At 45.8% G+C, this 20,210-nt stretch overlaps 1 protein-coding gene across 4 annotated transcripts in view; it reads right to left on the bottom strand.

Annotated features, from left to right (window-relative positions):
• The window catches only part of cdon (cell adhesion associated, oncogene regulated), a 31,334-nt gene extending 28,660 nt beyond the window's left edge, over window positions 1-2,674 (bottom strand). For 3 of the 4 annotated variants that reach the window (XM_034604647.1, XM_034604645.1, XM_034604646.1), the window contains exon 1: window positions 2,225-2,647. The gene's annotated coding sequence lies outside the window, so the exon portion shown is untranslated. Of the gene's footprint in view, window positions 1-2,224 lie in introns of all 4 variants that reach the window. The other variant, XM_034604648.1, reaches the window with a different exon arrangement.
• Between the last annotated feature and the right edge of the window lie 17,536 nt (window positions 2,675-20,210).

Here is a 20,210-nt window from a genome sequence, read left to right as displayed (position 1 = left end):
ATCGCTGTAACGGCCCCAACGTACAGGGAGAAACCCAGAGAAGAGGTTTGTCCACACACTGACCCTAAAATACTGCAGCCACAGGACACACTGTGGTCAGAGCGAGGGAACGAGGTATTAAAGGAAATCACGGAGTCTATTAAGTTAAAACGAGGCCGGCTGGGGGAAGGCGGCCACAAAAGAATAACACCACTACACCTTTTCAAGAGGAAAAGAGTCATAGAGTCAGTATCAGAACCTGGAGGCCGGCTCCTCTGGTTCTAAAGTGAACGCCGCCGCCGCCGTCGTCAGCGTCTGAACACAAAAGAGCAAATCTCTCTCTCTGCCCCCTGTCAAAAGCTCACCCAATATCTGCGGAGCCCTGAGAGGATCTGAAAGCCATCGGAAGTGTCTCCTTGTCCCCCACGGAACGCAACAATGCACGAGCGACTGTTTGAACTTGAAAGTGTTTTATGTGCGAGCAGCCATGTGTGTCCCCCTGACTGGATGTCATGCTTTCGAGAGGGATTCGGGACTTTGTTCTCGACAACTTTTAAGTGTTCACTTTTCTTAAGAGTTGCCCCCATGTAACAAAAGTCCCCGCGAGGCTCTGATGATAGGGGAGAGCGGCGGACGCAGGAAATTACTTGAGGGAGGAGGTGGGGGGGAAAAAAAGTGACTTCAACTTGTTCCTGCAGTCACATCAGTACAATCACTTTTACTCTGTCACCTTTTTGTTGTAAATTCACTTTTGAAAACCTCAACTCAGACACAGTATTTACAGCTACACCTTATATTCAAATCCACATTCTGCATGTTTTTACAAATATAGCTACGTACTACGATAATATACTTCATATACATGTATTTAATAAAAGAAAAGTGTGATTAATCTTATATTTTGTCCAAAAAAAACTACAATGTTTAAAAGGTGTCTTCCCTTAAAGTCCCTGAGATGCTGCTGAGCAGATCACATCACAAAACCTGTGTCGAATAAACTCGTGTACACAACTACACAATCAATCAGAGTTATTTTTCAAATCAAAGACACAGAAACGTTAAATTGAATCAAAGGAGAAGCTGTCTATTGTTTTTATAATGTGAATAACTGCACTAATAATTCATCCCCAAGATCCTAAATAAGTAAAATAAACATGTTCTCAGTGTGTGAACAAGTGACACTTTCATCCCAGCAGGCAGGTACCAGTCCATTTGGTTCCGCTTCGCCCGGTGATTTGTGCACTTGCCAAATATTAAACAGGGATTTACCAAACCAACATTTATGACACCGCCTCGGGGGGGATTCATCTAAAACAATAAAGGCTCTCTGTCTGCGGAGAGCTAGGGAGAAAAATGTTCAAATATTAGTCTAAGCCACAATGTTCCTGCAACGGTGGTAAAAAGTGGCAGACAGTCGGCTCCCTGGACAAACTGGATCCATGATATACAGAAAATACAACTTTAGAACAAAGTCACGTCTCATGTATTTCAGTCTCTTTCCACCAAGACTTATTTGAGATTTCTAAAAAACATTTGTCTGTTCAAAAAAAGCAGCAGCAGCAGCAGCAGTGCAGCCCATGTGTCTCATGATGTTCCAGTGAGGTGTCCCTGAGCCTCCAGAGCTGTTTACCAAACAAATAACCCAGACCTCTCCCTCTGTGTTACACATCCCGAAGCTGAGGAGACGAGGACAGATCCCTGCTGAACAATCAGGACATGTCGGAGGCTTCTGTTGTGCAAATACAAAAGAAATGCATGGAGGGGGTTTCTCTCTTTTCTCTCTTCCTGTCTGCAGATTGTAATCTATAAAGAAAAAGATGAAGCCTGCAGGGCATGGAAATACACACTGTGGGGATATCTGCTCATTGCAATGGAGGGGAAATGGATTTTTATTACAGATTATATGTAGCACAGGCTGTAGGAGTAGTATTTTAGGAGTAGATGTACTTTATTCATGGATGTGTACACATATTAATATCCGTACACGGGCGCCCCCAGTTTACCAGACAGGCGCGTGCACACTCTTCTTTCACCAAGTTAACAAATCTTGGTGATATTTGGGGAAACAAACTTAATAAACCTCCACTTTTCTTATTCTGTGACTCCCTCCGGAGCTCAGTCTGGCCCTGGTGCGCACACACACACACGCACACGCCGCCGCCCGCCCCCTGTAGCTCCTCCGCCCGGCCAAGCGAGGCACCCAGGCCGGCCCGGGACTCCCCCCCCTGCTCTCCCCGGTCCTTACCTCTCTCGCTGGGGCGAAAAAAGCTGCGAGCCGTCGGCGGAATCAGGAGCGAGACGCATTCTTCTGGTGGCAAATCCGCACGGGGCCCTCCATTAGACCCGGGCCGGGAGGGAGAGGCGACGCGGGGAACATGAACACAGCCGGAGGTGGACGCGGCGACGGGAGTTTTTCCTCACAGCCGCGGAGCAGCGCAGGCTTCTCGGGGGCGAAGGTGCGACGACTCCCCCCCTGGTCGAGCGGAGGTGGTGGTGGTGGGAAAGTTGGGATAGAAAGCGGTAGGTCCCGGTGAGTTTCCCCCGCACGGTCTCTTCCTGTGTCCGTCCCGTTACTGCGGCTCCTCCACGGCTCCTCCGGCTCTACACACTCGCATCTTTGAACCAGTGTCGAGTTGCTCAGCGAATCGTGGCCGCGGCGGAGCTGCTCGTCAAACCAGGAATGTCCCGAGTCCCAGCCCCGCAGCTCCTGCAGAGAGGGAGGGAGGCCGAGGGGGAGACAGGGGGGAGGCCGAGGGGGAGGCACCGTGTTCAGGGAACAACTTTTACAACCAGACGGAGAGAAACTTCCTCCTTCCTCCTCCGCGCAGACTCACCTGGGTAACTTCTGTGTTTACTCACCTGGGTAACTTCAGAGTTAACTCACCTGGGTAACTTCAGAGTTTACTCACCTGGTTAACCTCAGTGTTAACTCACCTGGGTAACTTCTGTGTTTACTCACCTGGTTAACCTCAGTGTTAACTCACCTGGGTAACTTCAGAGTAACTCACCTGGTTAACCTAAGAGTAACCTGGGTAACTTCAGAGTAAACTTACCTGATTAACTTCTGTCTTAACTCACCTGGGTAACTTCAGGGTTAACTCACCTGGTTAACTTCAGTGTAACCTGGTTAACTTCAGTGTTAACTCACCTGGTTAACTTCATAGTAAACTCACCTGGGTAACTTCAGGGTTAACTCACCTGGTTAACTTCAGTGTAACCTGGTTAACTTCAGTGTTAACTCACCTGGTTAACTTCAGTCTTAACTCACCTGTGTAACTTCTGTGTTAACTCACCTGGTTAACGTCAGTGTAACCTGGTTAACTTCAGTGTTAACTCACCTGGTTAACTTCAGTGTAACCTGGTTAACCTCAGTGTTAAGTCACCTGGTTAACTTCAGTGTTAACTCACCTGGGTAACTTCAGTGTAACCTGGTTAACTTCTGTGTTAACTCACCTGGTTGACTTCAGTGTTAACTCACCTGGTTAACTTCAGGCTAAACTCACCTGGTTAACTTCAGTGTTAACCCACCTGGTTAACTTCAGGCTAAACTCACCTGGTTAACTTCAGTGTTAACTCACCTGGTTAACTTCAGGCTAAACTCACCTGGTTAACTTCAGTGTTAACTCACCTGGTTAACTTCAGTGTAACCTGGGTAACTTCAGTGTTAACCCACCTGGTTAACTTCAGAGTAAAGTCACCTGGTTAACTAGGTGACTTTACTTTAGTCTGTCTGTCTGTCTGTCTGTCTGTCTGTCTGTCTGTCTATCTCTCTATGGTTTGTAATTCTGTCTCTTATTTCTGTAGAGAGAGAGAATTGCAGAAGTAAAACAAAAAGATTAAAGAATTAAAAACATGACAGGGCTGTTGACTTAAAGCACATTGGCCACATGAGAGATGAAGCAGTGGAAATAAAACCAGAATAAGTTAATATAAAATTGACACATATACAAAGTACAAAACCTTTATTGTTTCACTTGTTATGACTCATTGTAGTTTGTAGCCGACCTCTCAGTGACCTGTCTCCGGTTTCTCAGGCAGGTGATTATATAGTGTTAAAGTGTCACACATGTAAACAAAGCAAATTACACTTTCACTTACACTGGTTTAATGTCAGCGTTGTGTATCCCAGTCATTTGGATAAAGGATTCATGTCATGAATTTCCTACTAAAATTGAAGATTGGAACCATTCTGCTACAATAATGACAGTAATACTTACATATAGTGTAAATAAATGAAACAATGGGTGATCAAATAATAATAGATCACTGTAGTTTGTACTTTTATGCAGAGATACAGGATGGTTTTGTATCAGGTGATGATCATAAAAGTATCACCCGTGTAAACAACATAACCGATGTGTGTGTGTGTTGACATTAGGACAAAGGACTCAATTGAAAAGCGGAAGATTTTACAGTAAAGATGAACATTTGAACCAGTCAGCTACAATAATGAATCATATTTACATATAGTTTTACTTCTTCAAGAAGGTAGACTTTTATCCTTAGCTGTTTTATTAATAGGAACATATACTAAGGTGCTGCACGTCTAAGATTATTTCTCTAAACCTTCCCTGACCAAGTCTTTCCCTCTGTTTGAGACTATGAGAGTTTCATCTACTGCACGAACCTAAATCCCGACACAGCCTCACAGCCATAAAGTCATGTTTCTTTTCTTTTTTTTTGCAGTGGAATACACTTTTCCTTAATCCAGTGCTCACTAGGTCCATTGAATTGAATCAAAGTTATGTGGGAGGAGGCTGTTTGAACAGCTAATAGCTACGGGTCATTCCTGGCATCAGACGTGCTGCTTGGATCGTCTGAATGTTGGTTGGCTGCAGCCGTTTCCTCATCACTGGGTGAAATGCCTTCGCAGAGAGGCGGGGGAGCGGCGGCTGAGAAACAGTCATCTGTTGTGCGTATGGGCATGAGTAAACAGCGTAATCATCTCTGAGGCAGTAATTATGTGCTCCAGCATTGGCTGGGTGGTGGCGGCGGCGGCGGCGCGGGGCCCACCCTGCTTCAGACAGCAGGTGCAGCTCGCCATCTGACAGCTGACTGCGATGGAAGGTGTGATCCAATCCTCCCGAGGCCGGGTTCGACCAAGCGAGGGCCTTCAGGCGGCGACGGGGCCAAAGCTAACAAACCGGCAAACCTCTGACACAGGAGGAGGAGAGAAAAACAACATGGAGGAGGTTGGCGGAGACAAGCCCGATGAAGGACAGATGCCTCGACTCTGTTTTCACTAGCAGGACCGTCCTGTTTGTCTTTTAACTTCCAACGGGGCCAATTTTCTGTTGTTGTAAAGCGTCATTTTCTATCCACTCGCTTTTTTTCTCTGCTGTCATGGCACCAGTTACTTATCAGGCACAGACGAAGACCTTCTGCTTTGCAATAAACAACTTGAGTCTTGTGATAAATCTTTATTGTGGCTGTTATAAAACTATAATAATAAAGCTAGTTGAAAAAGATGACGCCTCAAAGACCAATAATCTATTTATCATTAACCTGTGAATATTTATTGATTTCCCTCTTAGGAGGCCCGATCTTTTGACTTTACATATCTTGGTCCAACAGTTATTGATCCGCAGATTATGAATTATGGATTATTTTAGGGGAAGAACCCTTTAATAGTGATGCATGAGTGCAAGGCCCGATGGCAGAGGAGGACAAGTGTTCTTTCACAAGCTGGCAACCCAAAAGTTTTTTTTCCCATATGTCGTATTACTGACTATAAAGTTTTCAGAGATGATTTATTAAAGGTGCTGTATGTACGTTTTCTCTGCAGCTGAACCTTGGTTCGTTGCCAGAAGTGGGTGGTAGCGGTTGTGGTCGCTCGCCAAGCACTTCAGCCATATTTGCAATTTCAGGAGGTTATGGTACACTGAATTCTCTCTAAGCAGCACAAGGACTTCTAGGCAGATTTCAGACGACAGTGACCCACTATCGGAAAGCGAGGAGACAGGCAGAGCAGGCCGAGGCTAGCTGGTTAGTATGCTAACTTCAGGAAAAACCAAGAAGTGACACAAATAGAAGCAAACCAAGAGTTATCATTGTAGAGTAAAGGAATGAAGCCGAACTCGCAACCATTGTTGATGCTCACACAGGCTACGAAGCAGGAAAACCTATTTCATATAGGACTTTCAATCATAACTTATCATTTGCGAAACCTGAGTTTTATAGTTTTAGCCCTTTTGCAATCTCTAACGACGAATCAGCCTCTGGGGGCAACATAGACAGTGGATATCCGATAGACTCAGTCCTCCATTCGTTCACTGTTTAACACAAGTCAGACGTTTCTCCACACAGAACAAGGACAGGATACTTTGTGCAGGGGTTTTAGGTCCAGACGAGATTTTGGCTCATCTCTTTTTTGAGACATCTGCATACGAATGCAGATTTCACTGCATGTTCAAACACGATCGATCAAACTAAGATCCAGAAGCTTGAGGCCCAAAAATCTGGTCCCTCGCCCACAGATTCTGAATATTCACATGTAGAATCTGTTTATTGAGATTGGTCCTTTATGAACTGATACCCACTATTTCTTAAATCTTCCTGAGTGATTGATTTTACTTCTGGGGTCTTTCTCTCTCCTTGTGTCCATCACTCCCTCTCCCTCTCTCCATCGCTCTCTCTCTCTCTCTCTCTCTCTCTCTCTCTCTCCCGCTCTGTCTCAGGGTCAGGAGCTGGTTGGAGATGGAGACAGCGGCTCTGGGTTCAGAGGGGGGTGAGCAGGGTGATTGGACACAGTCGCATGTGAAAGGCCAGAGAGTGGCGAGTCCGCAGGGAGCAGGGTCCCCTTCACAAAGGGCCAGGGAGGGGCTCAGCGGGGGCAGGAGGGGCGGCCCGAGGAGGAGAGGCCACGCTGGGAACTAAAGCTGACAGCACAGACACTTCTTATCCACCGAGGGTTTGGCTGTCTCTGGCCCCCTGGGGTACACACTCACTTATCTGTGCGGAGCTGCCAGCTCCTCGCTGTTGAGCCACAGCAGCTTCACGGAGCTGTTGAGGCTCCGCCGAGAGCAGAAGCTGCAAAAACAATAAGTACACAAAGCAGCAGTGACCTCTGGCCCACATTTAACCGATATGACGCCAGTTTCCTTCGTCATATTAGCCCCAATCCAATATCAGTAGATTACAACAGTTTAGCCAATACAAGATTATGTTTTGATGATCAAGCAGATACTGTTTGCAAACACAGTTTTACACTTAATCTACTCATTTAAAAACCTCAGTCTGTATGTAGCTCACATATCTCAAAATCCATTCCTCTTATCAGCCTCACACCTCAGAGGAGTATTGTTGAGGACCAAAGGAAGAGCAGAGTAGAATTAAGTATGATTTGGAAACGCGATACATTCAATATGAATAAACTTTGAATAAACAGGGGAGCAGCGCTGTGCATCAACACAAGTGATGTTGTTGAACACGACACAATAAACAGGTGAAAGAATATTTGTGCAGCAGCGGTGGTGCAGTGTCAGGGTTCTGGGGACTGAGGCTAAATCCACACTACATATCATCAGCATTTTCAAACTGTGCACATGAGGGTTTTGATCAGATTTAATCCCAATCCATATTAACACGCCTGAATCAAGTGATGTACACAAGGCGTGCGTGTCCCGGTCTCGCTGGAGATGGGAAATATCACAGATTGCTCAAATAATAGCAGTTGAGTTCTCTTCGTCATAGTTTCCAAACATTTCCGTTTCTGCCCGTCAAGACTAAAACATGGCCCCCGAGTTTTCAAACTAAAATGGGTCAGCAAAGTTTTCAAGCTTCTCAATTTTAGCGGATCTAAAACTCCAAAGTCTCGTGGACGCCAGGCGTATCCCTAGCAGAGTTCATAGGTTTTCAGATGGAAACCTTGTTGTGTGGATGTAGCATGAGTCCCACAGCCTGTCTTCACTTGCGGCGGCGGCTCAATTGCTGCAGGTCACTTTTGCAGTTTAAAGAAAGAAACCTTCAACCAGCATCACCACAGACCAAAAAAAACAGATCATTCCAAACAGGCAGGTTTAGAATGGTGCACTGCACGAGTACACGAAAATACAGATTTTCCTCCCGCGACTCCCTGATTTAGCTTAAACTTTGCAAGAGAACCACTAACAAGGGTTTTGTGTAGTGAATCCACAAGTGTTGTTTAGGGTAGGTACATGCAGCTTGCTGCGCTTTGCTGTGAGGATAATAAGCCTCCGACCACTGTCAACAGAGTGTTTATGACCTGCAAAGCAACGCAAGGTTTCTGTTGACTCTGTCAGCAGGGGCCCGGGAGACGCCTGACTCCCAGTGCTATTAAAAGGCACTTTCAGATAACAGGAGTGCCAACTCTCTGTTTGGGCCTGCCAGGGTTTGTGGATTGGTCGGCAGGACAAAATACCACAGCCTCTTTGTTGTGCTTCAGATCTGACAAACACGTTCGCTTGATTTACTCACCTACTTGTTGTTGTTTGGGAAATTTCAACGCTGTGAGAAAGCACTTGTTTAGTTTATTTTTATAGGGTGTTTAGTCGTGAAGTAGGACAATTACGCAACTATATACAAACGTCTTTCACAGAGCTGAGACAGGGACATTCATTTGCAGCCTTTTATACGTTTTTATAAGACAATGAAAACTTTGTGTGGGCGAGGAAATATATACGAGAGTGAGAAAAATCACAATTTTACAACACAGACTAAATGGATTCCCCCTTGGAGGCCCATACATCTCCCGGCTGGGACAGGTGTGCACAATGTGTGCGTGTGTAGGTCGTGTCTGTCTGTAGGTTTGCAGTTGTGGGTGTGTGTTCGTGAATGTGTAGGGGAAAAGAAAGAGAAATTTGAAGGGGGCGCTCCCCTCCATCTGGTTTCTGCATCACTGCGGTGGGATCACATTATCCATCGTGGGCTCTCTGGGAATTTCATCAGTCTGTAACATCTCACTTATTCACACATCTCCCCGGAATTCACCGTGTACAACGACCCCGAGCGACCCCCCCCCCCCCCCCTGACACTGCGGTGACCCCGCACATCCTCTGCTCGTCTTTCAAGCCGCCACCCCCGTCTGATGTCAGACCTCAAAGTGCTCAATGTACAGTAAATGTACATAAACAGAATAACATTCAATAAATAAACAAAAAACTAAACAAACTCGTAGTGCTCTTTTGACCTTTGGATTATTTTGCCTTCCACATATTGAATTCAGAAGATTTTAAAGAAGGTGTTGCTGTATTATTGTCTGTTATATATTGTGGGTTCAGATGAAGGGAAATAAAAGTTGGACTCGAAGCTCTGAAAATCCTTAAGAAAGAAAGAAAGTTTCTTGCACAAGCATAAAGATACAAGCTGATATTATAGTATATATATATATATATTTTTTTATGTGTGCATCTGTGTCTCATTATGATAGATTGACTACTTTGGATTGTCACTATTGTAACTTTTCCTTTATTATTCCACTACTTGTTTACTCTATTAACAATCCATTTTACAGTCAGCTCCATAGACGCCAACATGTGATCAAATCCCACCATCGGTCGGCCAAATGTCGCGTTAATGACTGAGGCCATTACACCATTGGTCGTTCTGCCAAGTGTTTCACCATTGGCTGTCAAAATTAATTGGTCCAAGATATTATATTTATTACTCAGTGCTGCCAATGAAAGCAGACTTTTTTTTTTTAAATCAAAACACCTTTAGTGATAAAATCTATTGACTTTTTGGACAAACTTTATATTTCCAATATAAAAGATTTGCCAGTAACACCCCTCAGAGCCTGTGCAATGTGTAATAAACAGAATGAGAAAGATATTCTGATTCTAACGCTCGGTGAGCGATCATTAAAAAAGTAAATGTAGATGAAATCACTGCAGAGTCGTCTTTAAACTCGTGTGAATTGTGGTTTTGTCCGATTTTTAGCGGAGCAGCAGCTTGGAAACCACTTGGAAGTGACTCCAGGTTAATGTTCTGTGTTAATGGACCATGTTCCAGCCACTGTTTCATACTTGATCTGTTATCTGACCACAGAAAAAGAAAAAACATGTAAACTAGAATACTAGAGCTCTGTACCTCCGCCAAGGGCCCTGTCTCGCATTGTCCTAGAAAGTGGATTAAATACGCTCCTGTGTCCAGATCTGCACCAACATGTTGTGGGTTCTTTCTTGGCCTGTGTCTCATCCTTCCACCAAGACAAATGCAGATAAGATGCAATAAAGTCATTAATATTGTTACGAAAGTGGTTTCTTACAGTATTTCAACAACAGTTTCCAACTAAATCCTCTATTTTACACAACAACAGTTCACATGGTCCATTATCCTGATGTGAAGCCATGGAAACACAGGAGCTGCTCCCCATCTCCTGCACTTCACCCACTGGGACATGTTTTTCCGCTCCGGTCCCCAACATCCAGAGCAGCAGTGACGTGGAGCTGTCATGATGAGCATTCAGGAGTCGCTCATAGTGGGTGTCAGGGGAATCGCGAGCAGGAAGATGCTGAAGTGAAATATCATTCCTGTTCAACGCTGATGTTTCCTCTGGTCCCGCGGGCTCATGTTGACCCCGTGATTTACGGTGCAGCGCCGGAGGAGTGGATCAGAACACAGCTGCCCCACGGCTACACACAAACATGTGTCCGACTCATGCAAGCAGCCACTGTGAAATCCTCATCTGCGGTGTTTGGACTGAAGGTTTTCCAGCTGTTATTAAAAAAAACAAATGCATCCAGAGATAATATGCGTTTAAAATAAAACACGTGTGTCACTTGTTGCGCCTTACTGGCTTTTCGAGCTCATTCCGAGTGGCGTGAAGCGATGTAGAAACTGAGCCAGATCAAGAGGATTACGACTTCCAGTGCTTATCATCTCCTTTGCACCGAGTGTAGCCATGGAAACAGGAAGTGAGAGGCAAGCTTCCAAGATGGCCACCAGCTTGTGAATGGGCGCATTCCTCAACGGCAGGGTGTCCGCCTGCGGGAGGAGGGGCGAGCGGGTGTGTTTACTCTGAAAAGGGACTATATAAATAGTAACTGCTGCTGTTTTAAGGACTTCCTGTCACTAGGTATTCCATAAAACAGTAGTTAAATAAACAATCAGTTTCCCATTGGGCTGCCTTGTCTATACTGAAGTGAGGTCTGCCGCGGGTTCAACCCAGGACCCCGGCGTGTGGACTTTAAAGCCCCAGACTGGAGTCATGGAGCTGTTACAGGTCACCACACTCTCTTTCACTCGAACCCCGTCTGGTCGTATAACCTCCACACACATTAACTGAGGCTGAATTCCACATTCAGCCTATTTTTTTTTAACCCTCTCTCTCTGCCCAGGAGCTTCTATGCAGACGTTTCAATGAGCTCTAATCATTGTTTTGTTTGTTTTGTGAGCCGTGCATGTGGCGCTCCTCTGTTTGCCACCACAGTGCAAAGGACTCTGTTGTCATCGGGGACAGTGGGACATCGCTCAGGCAGTCGCAGCCACAGAAACGTAAAAGTATGGAACTGGAAGTTAAATATTTGGGCTTTAACACAGTTTTAGCTTTTGGCTTTAAGTTGTGAGCATTTATGTCCATGTTCGGTGCAGGGATGGAACCATATCTTTGCCAAGGAGGTTTTTGTTTTCATTACTTTATCAGTTTGTCTGTTAGCAGGATTACACAAATACTATGCAAACTAATTTTCTTGAAACTTTGTGGAAGGATGGGACGTAGGCCAGAAAGAACTGATTAAAGATTACATTTTTTGGGTAATTCTCCAGGGATTAATACATGATCTCTTTTTAAAAGATATTTTAGGGGTTTAAGCCCTTTAAGTTATTTGAACGGGACATTTAAGCCTGAAAGGGGAAGAGAGAGCGACTGAGACATCCAGCAAAGAGGGGTCAGGTCCGGGAGAACTCAAAATACATTTATGAAACAAATATGTATGATGCAGGCCAAATAAATCACACCCTTACCCATAAGAGAATATGTAGATGCCCTTAGCTGCTGGAAATGCATCAGTAAAACTTTTGAGAGGAGGTCAAAGACAGAGCGCTTAAGAAAGTTCATCTCCGGTAATCTTCCTCATCCAGACACACACATATACAAATAGATGTCACTACACAAATACACAAACATCTCCACCAGCTGCCATTGTCACGAAGGACACCATCCATCATGCCAACACTGCGTTAGACGAGGCCATGAAACTGTGAGTCCACATTCCTGACCCGCAGCTTCTGCCGAGCACATTCGTCAACCTTGAAGAGAGCACATGCCCAAAATGTTTGGACGTTTAAACATATCTCATTATGGCCTTTGGAGCTTATTGGCATTCCCACAGGTGTTCAACTAAATCCACAAACAGAGAGTGTGAGCGGTGGAGTGGTTTTCCAGAGGATCGTTCACCGTCATGCTTCTTTGGTTTTCATAGATTTAGGCCTTTTTCAGGTAAAGAGAATTTTACTTCACATATGACATCCTGTTGTCACCATCGGTTATAGACAGGCGTGTGTCTGATATCCGCGTGTTGTGGGAGAAGATGAATGAACTGGGTCATTTGGCTAATTTTGCTGCTACTGAATAATCATTATGGTTTGATTCCCAGCATCACCACCTTCAGACGCACTACTCGACACCAAGTGAACGTCCTCGTCGTTCTGACATTATATTGTCGGAGGTGAAAACTGCAGCAACCATGTGAGCCTGATCACCTCAGTTTCTGGAGAGACCAGCGAGGCTTCCTCTTCTCTTTCTTCTTCTATTGTTTAATGTTGTCTCTATCTGCAATTTGTCCGAAAAACTGTTTTCACACTGCAAACGAACAGAACCATGGTTCTGTTGGATCCAGACCCGAGACCACCTCTGTTGATCTGAATCTTAATATGGATCCATTGACTCTTATTGAGCTTATTGTGGTTCAGACTGAACCGAAAAGGTCCCAAGATCCCGAAAACAGAGATTGGACCACAACAGACTGACTGGAGGCAGAGGACAGGATGTCAGGGTGTGATAGAGCATCCTGTTTCTTGTTTTGCAAACCTCTGGTCTCGGGAGAACCCTTGTATCTCACTTCTGTTGTACATTGCGCTGGTCGGACGACACCATCCAGGAAGATACCATCTATCTGTCTTCCGCTGTTGGCAGATGTGGAGCCTCGCCGCCCCCAGCGAGAGGCCGGGCGCACAATCGCTGCAGGATATCACCAGATAATCACCGTGGAGCCACAGGAACGTGTTTGTGTAACGCCTGCGAGCTGTATGCCCTGTTCATGTCTATTTCCATTATCACTATTTGTTTTTCTACGCAGCCGTTCGGATGCATGTTTTGTCTCTCAAACCACAGTGTGATAATGGCCGCCATCTAATCACTGACAAGACACGGGAGATTTGTTGCGTTCAATCACACGCCAGAGGAGCAACTCCCCCCCCCCGGAACATGCAGGACGGGCTGCAGGGGGAAATCTCTGGCAGATGTGAAGTGAAGACACTGATGTCTTCATAATGATCTCAGTTTTCTCTCCCCTGTCCAACTCGTGCTATCTCACCCGGCTCTGCCCCGTCCCCCCCCCCCCACGCCAGAGAGGCGAGCTACATCCATGAAGAATCTGCTCCATTCCACAGCCTGTGCTCGTCTCTCTGCTCCATAAATCGCAGCTCCCCCGGGGACGGCTGGAAAGACAGTGCGAGTGGGAGCCAGATAGAGCTGTCTGAAAAGACTCCTGTTTCAAATTAGGCTCGCCGGACAAAAGTCCCCTCGACCCCAACGCTGAATTCACGTCTAATTCCCGTCTCCCCAGTTCGTCTGGTGGTGTGGACAGATATTGATGGCGAGGGTCAGTGTGTGAGGACCGATGAGGCTGGTGTCACTGTGCCTGTGGTCTCCTGATCAGGGCCACTGAAAGGCTCTTAACGGCCCTGTTAAAGGTGAATATAAAGCTCCCTCTAAAGAGCCATATATTTCATGGCCTGTGTGCTCCCACAGTTAATGTCCCGGCCCAGCGTGAGTTCACTGGACTTCCTCCCTCGCTCGGCCTTCCGTGCCCTGATGGACCGAGGTCACTGCAGTTTGACTTGTGTACTCAGAATGAAATGGGGTGCAGTGAAATGGAGAAGTGACGGTTGGCGTGCACACATTTGAGGAAACATTGTAGATTTATAACCGAACTGAAGCACTGAACATTTTTTTGTGTTGCTGCAGACGTTTATCGGCTTTTGGCATTTGATGCACATTTAATTAAACTGAGATACCAATGTTCACACATGTCGACTTTCCTTTGGATTAGTCTGTTGAACTTAAAAGTCCAATTTGGAATCAAAATATAAACGATTATTGGCTAATTAAAGTTGCTTTATCTTGTCAAAAGAAACTTCCACTTCCACATTTTTATAAGTTAAGGTAACTTCAATTATATCGTCCAACTGCCAAAGTGGATCATCGGCCCAAATACCCAAATTATCCCCAGATAGATTTAATTTACAGCTATTGCAGACAACATGAAGTATGGGGAACTACTGAGGACAACAAAACTATCCATTTCGAAAAAAATTAAATGTGTATTCAACTTCTCCAAAGTGTTTATACTGCGTTATACATACACGGCATAAACTGACTCATCTGCTGCCGAGCAGAGAACCGTCCGGTCAGGAACATTTAGGAGATAAGGAGATAAAAACTCCACTTTTGGACCCACAGTGCACTGGTTCGGCTGCAGAGGACAATGATGACGCTGCATGTTTGTTTAGAGAAATTACTTTGCTTTGTTTTTTTGAAGATCGATTCATCTTCCCACCTTGACTGTGGGGTTTTCATTTTTTCTTTTATGCATTTCTGAGACTGATTCTATCACCGCTGTTGTACAAGTGGATTTTATAGACTGTATGTCAGGTTAGTTTTCCACTTATTCTCCAATGAGCATTTTTATTTTGGGGGAAGTCTCCCAGACTAAATCTCTTTTGTCTTAATCTGGCTCATGGATATTAAGACCAGGCTCCTCGGCCCTGGTCCCATCACCTCTGACCCTCCTCTGTAATCCGCCTCCGCCATCAGCTCATTAGGCCCGGGGAGGTTCACACCTCTCGTCATGTTGGGCCCAGCTGTGTCCCCCCGGTGCCCAGGCCCGGCCCGGGGTGTCAGGAAAGGCTGCCGGCTTCACAGGCGCGTAACAGGCCCGGCTCTCTGATCTCTGCTAAAAACGCTATAAATCACAGTGTGGAGGTGATGGTCCAAAGTGCTCATTAAAGCCGGGCAACAATAAATGTGGAGAGAATGAAAGGCTCCTTCTACCTGTCAGCCTGGCCTGGTTAATGAGACCAAGTCGGACTTCACTAATGGCCGCTGATTAGGAAAAGAGTAGATGGAGTGTTAACAAACGTTTAACGGCGGAGCAGCACTCGTAAATATTTCACAGCTACAAAAAGGCACCACAATGTTTCCTCTGAGTGCATAAAAACACCTCGTCTGATGGATTCATAATCATAATTTCCCCAGTCAGTGGCGTCTGCACGGCGTTCGAGCTTGTGAACGTCACGGTGAACCACCTCAGTCGGTGTAAAAGCTCTCTGGTTTTGTTTGGTGCACTTTGATTGAGTGTTTGCTAATAGACAAGCCGCTCTCTCTCTATTCATCAATCTGACAAATAAATCCTCCTAATTTCTGACCCAGGAAGGTGTTCATGGAAAAATGTCTTTGTCGACTGAGTCAGACGGTGAAAAGCTCTGATGGTGCGTTAGTATGGATGTGGATAATAACTGATGTGGAGCTAAAACGCTCGTGTGGACAAAGTTCGTTTATTTTTAAAGGACGATTATATAAAAGTATGGATAGAGTTTTTTTAAAGTTTTTTTTGTGGGGGTTGCCTTTGGGGTCGCCTTTATAAATATTAATTAAAGGAAATCTTCTCAAAAGATTGTTCCAAGTTTTCCTGAGATTTATATTTGATCCATTGACAAGTTATTTGAGAGAAATCAGCAACATTTTGGATAATTAGTTAATCATTGGAAAGTATTCATTACATTCTTCTCCTTGAACATTATTATTCTCTCCTTTTCCTCTGTTTGATCTCATGGTGCCTTTGTTTATTGTACGGTGGCCCTGAGGGTCAAAAGACAACAACATTTCACACAACACAACAGTATTTTAAGTTGTCTGCAGCAACACAAAAAATCAGTTTATCAAATCAGGGAAAAATCATCGTACTTCTGAAACTTGGTCAACGGTAAAACTTTGGAAACATCTTTCACAAAATGTGTGCGAACAGCAAACATTCCTCGTGGCTTTTTGCAAAATTCCAAATCTGCATCCGAGTAACTTATCCACAGCTACGAGCCTGTCGGAGCTCAGCAACACTACACATGCAATCCAACAAACATACTCATATTCATTACCCGCACTGGCCAGCTGCAGGAAAACTAATATTGGGCTTGGTGGTTTGGGTGGCGCAGTGTGGATTAGGAAGCAGCGCGGGTGTGAAAGAAGTCTCTTATCGCCCTGAACCCCCCGACTGCAGGGCAGCCCGGCAGCGTCGAGCCAAAGACCGGCTTTCACCGCACAGCCAGGTGGGACGCGAGGAAACAGCCCGACTCCTCGATCTGCCTCACTGGTCCCAAACACACAGAGATGCAACGACTACAAATCCCAACTGGTTCATTTGTATTTCAACCTCTGGAGCCCGATAGAGCAACGTTTCACAGCAAAATGAAAAATACACTCACATTTAGGATTTAAAGCTTCTATAACTGTTTTAATTGCCAAGGTTGTGATTTCAGCCCTGTCCATTTGTTTCTTCACTTGCAGGTTTGCTTGTTCATGAACAGGATTATCACAGATTACCACGAAATGTGTTTTGGGTCAGTAAAGGGCCGATTAGATGCAGATCAGGGGCTGGATCCATGAGCCATCCACTTTCTTTAATTTCTCAGAGAATGATTCAGATATTGATGATTTTGGTGCAGATTGAGTTGAAATGTAGTTTCATTCGGGGACTGGCGGAGTTATGAGACTAGTTTGGTGCAGTTTGCTGTTTGTGTTCATACTGACAAAAAAGAGAAACACGATTAAAGTCTCTCGATCTTGAGCGAAACACACGAGTGAAATGTCGCTGTCGTTCGCTGTATAACCTCAGCCTCACATCCAGCTCACATCTTCGTCCCGTTTGTAAGACAATCTCTTGTTTTTGTCAAAAAGCGACGACTCGGTCTGAGAACAGTTGGAAGCTGGAAATGAAATAGAAGGAGAGCGGGAGGAAGGAGGGAAGAAAAGGAGAAGTGCAGGCCTGACTGGATTAGGGGCGAGGGCCTGTTTTCCCTCTCCATGTCAATGCACTCCTTCAGCAGAATAGATAGATAGTGACGGCCTGCCAGTTGGTTTTCATTACGTCCTCTGCACTTCAGACCTAAGCAAGAAAAAAAAAACAGCATCCCTCCTTTCCTCTCGCCCCCCCCCCCCCACCCCCCCCCCCCCCCCCCCCCCCCCCCCCCCCCCCCCCCCCCCCCCCCCCCCCCCCCCCCCCCCCCCCCCCCCCCCCCCCCCCCCCCCCCCCCCCCCCCCCCCCCCCCCCCCCCCCCCCCCCCCCCCCCCCCCCCCCCCCCCCCCCCCCCCCCCCCTCCCCCCCCCCCCCCCCCCCCCCCCTGAACACACTTCCCCCTCTGAGCGAAAGGTACAAAATTGTTCCTGAAAGTGAAAGAGAAAAAAAGAAATATTGCCGGAGGGGACGTTTTTCAATGTATTTTTCTAATATCCTCTTCAGACTTGAAGTCTCCCTCCGCATGCCTCTTTGCTTTTAAGTAAAACCCTGTCATCTACCCCGTGGGGGCTTTGCTGGAATGCCACTCCAATATAAGATCTGTACCTTTGCATTCTGTGTAATGCAAGCCTATGTGTGTTCAAACGGGTCTCCGCACAGGGGGGGGGGGGGGGGGGGGGGGGGAGAGCAGGGAGGCAGGGAGGGATATGGGAACAAGGTGGAACTGTGCTTTGTTTGTTGGCCTCTGCACATACCGATGCAAAATGAACAGCAATAAAATAAGGCACAGATGTGCATTACTGGCTCAGACATCATTTGTCCGCAGCCCGGGTGGAGGCCCGGTCACGTGGTATTAAAAGGTGGATGGTCTGACTCCCCCCCCCCCCCCCCCCCCCTCCTCCCTCCCGAAGGCCTGTTATCTCTCCAACGTGCTGCGCTGCCTGGATGCCAGCATAGCGCACCGATAACCACAACCAGAACATCTCCCCTCATAGGTTCCCTCGACCGGCTTGGCTCCAGTCACGCCATGCCGTACGTAGGGGAGCACCGCGCTTCAAAGAGAACCAACGCACACATGCAGAAGAGCCACAGCAGGCTGATTTGTAGTGGATAACACAACTCCTGTCTGTTCTCTGAGAGGCTTTGCCCTCTGACCCTTTGGCTTTAACTTCCCCAGAGTTGAACCGTTCATTATTTCAATCAATCAGAAATTCCTTCCCGCGTGCGTCTCCTGCTTTAAATCACTCGGCATTACTTTGTCGTCTGGGTTCAGGAGGAGAATCCAAACCATGCAAACTTCATGTGGAGGGAAACACACGGACATTTTGATCCCAATAAGTGGAGCAGCAAATATGCCATGCAGAGGAATAACACTGGAAACAAAGATGATTATCATAAATCAACCTGAAACACATGGGCTGCCGCTCCGAGGGCCTTGGGGACGTTATGGTTCTGATGAACACACCTACTGTCGTCATGAGAACTGTCCTGCCAAGCTGCTGCTCCTCGTCTCCGTGGCACTTGTCCAGGCTCCGGCTGGAAGGGTTTTCAGCTTGTGGGGACGTGTTGTCAATAACATCTTTGCCATTGTGATAGCTCGCTGGTAAAGTGGTATCCAGACAAACACAAAGCTGAAAACAGAGGAGATGCAAATTCAAACAGTCCCTCATGATTTTTAATCCTCTGACTTGTGTGTGAACTTTTCCTTTTCCTATGGCTGTCGAAACACATCCCTGCCAGATAAAACGAGACATTTTTTAATATGTGGCCTAAGTTTGTTCTCCAGATCACTTCATCCCAAAACGATTAGTCAGCGTTTTCCTTTTACATCGCTTATTTGTCAGTATCTCCTTTCTCTATTTGTGTTTGTTGTTGTCATGTATAAAAACACATGTCAGGAAGAGAAAGGGGAAAAGCGGAGGACGGTCCAACTGGCCGTTTACTCCGTGGCTCTGTCCAAGCGGAGGAGGGACAGTACAGGAACTGCTTTCTGCTTCAGAGCCTGCAGATTTTCCCAGATAGCATATCTGCCTCTTCAACTCTGCAACAAAGTGTTTGTATGGGACCCAGACCCTTGAGCAAACATCAAGATCTGCTGATGCAAAGCAGAGCAAAACCTGTTGCCTTTCCGTTCCGAGGCTTCAGCAGATTGGACTCTGCATCACAAGACCTGGATGTACACACACGTGCTCTTATCTGCTGCAGCTTCAGATAAAGAGCTACTGGGACGGGAAACAGCTTCGCTCAAATGACACACTGACAAGTAATCTCTACACTAATCACACTAATTAGTTCACTTAAAGGGGGAGTTCGCTCTGAACATTAGTCTTGAGGCATCTTTTTTCTTTTCCCTTTCATCTCGGGCAGTTAGTTCCGACGGTGAAGAATTTCATTTCAGCACCTGCACAAGAAAGAAACTTCTAGAGCTGCTTTTGGACACGTGCTGAGGTCCAGACGTTTCCCCCTGTATGTTCTGGAGGGGCTGTGTGTGAGAAAGGGAACTGTCAGTTTATTTTCCTGACCCGACAATCTCCTGCCGCGTTGCTCTGGACCAGATTTTCCAATCGACAATATGCATCGGTTACAATTATTATTCTCAAATACACAATAAGACTTTGGTCCACAGGGGTTTGTCCTACACAACTTATGCAGTTTAGAGTGATCCCATTTCATTTAATGCTACTTCTATATAGTTATACAGCTGATAGAGCTGCATAGCTTTTTTTATATTCGTTCAAATAACTTGGGTTGCAACTTTTAGCCTCAAACATATTAAAATTCAAATTCTTGAAACTGAAAACTCGGTTGTTCTTACCAGTAACATATGGATTCAGCCGGAAATTCTACTCGGCAGCCGATTTAATAAAAAATTACATCAGATTCCTTCAAATGACCCCGGAGGTCCCACAAGGTACATCTGTTAAAGGAAGTGTTATAAATATGGATGTTTTAAAATAGTTTCTTTAGATTAATAACCAACAATAAAAGCTCCATACGCAGTTTGTAATCTATTCTCAATGAGGAGTAAACCTCCGACCCCAT

The sequence above is a fragment of the Hippoglossus hippoglossus genome, chromosome 13 (genome assembly GCF_009819705.1).
Source record: "Hippoglossus hippoglossus isolate fHipHip1 chromosome 13, fHipHip1.pri, whole genome shotgun sequence".
NCBI lineage: Eukaryota > Metazoa > Chordata > Actinopteri > Pleuronectiformes > Pleuronectidae > Hippoglossus > Hippoglossus hippoglossus.
Note: the sequence above shows the minus strand (reverse complement) of the source record. Positions and strands in the feature narration are given on the sequence as shown.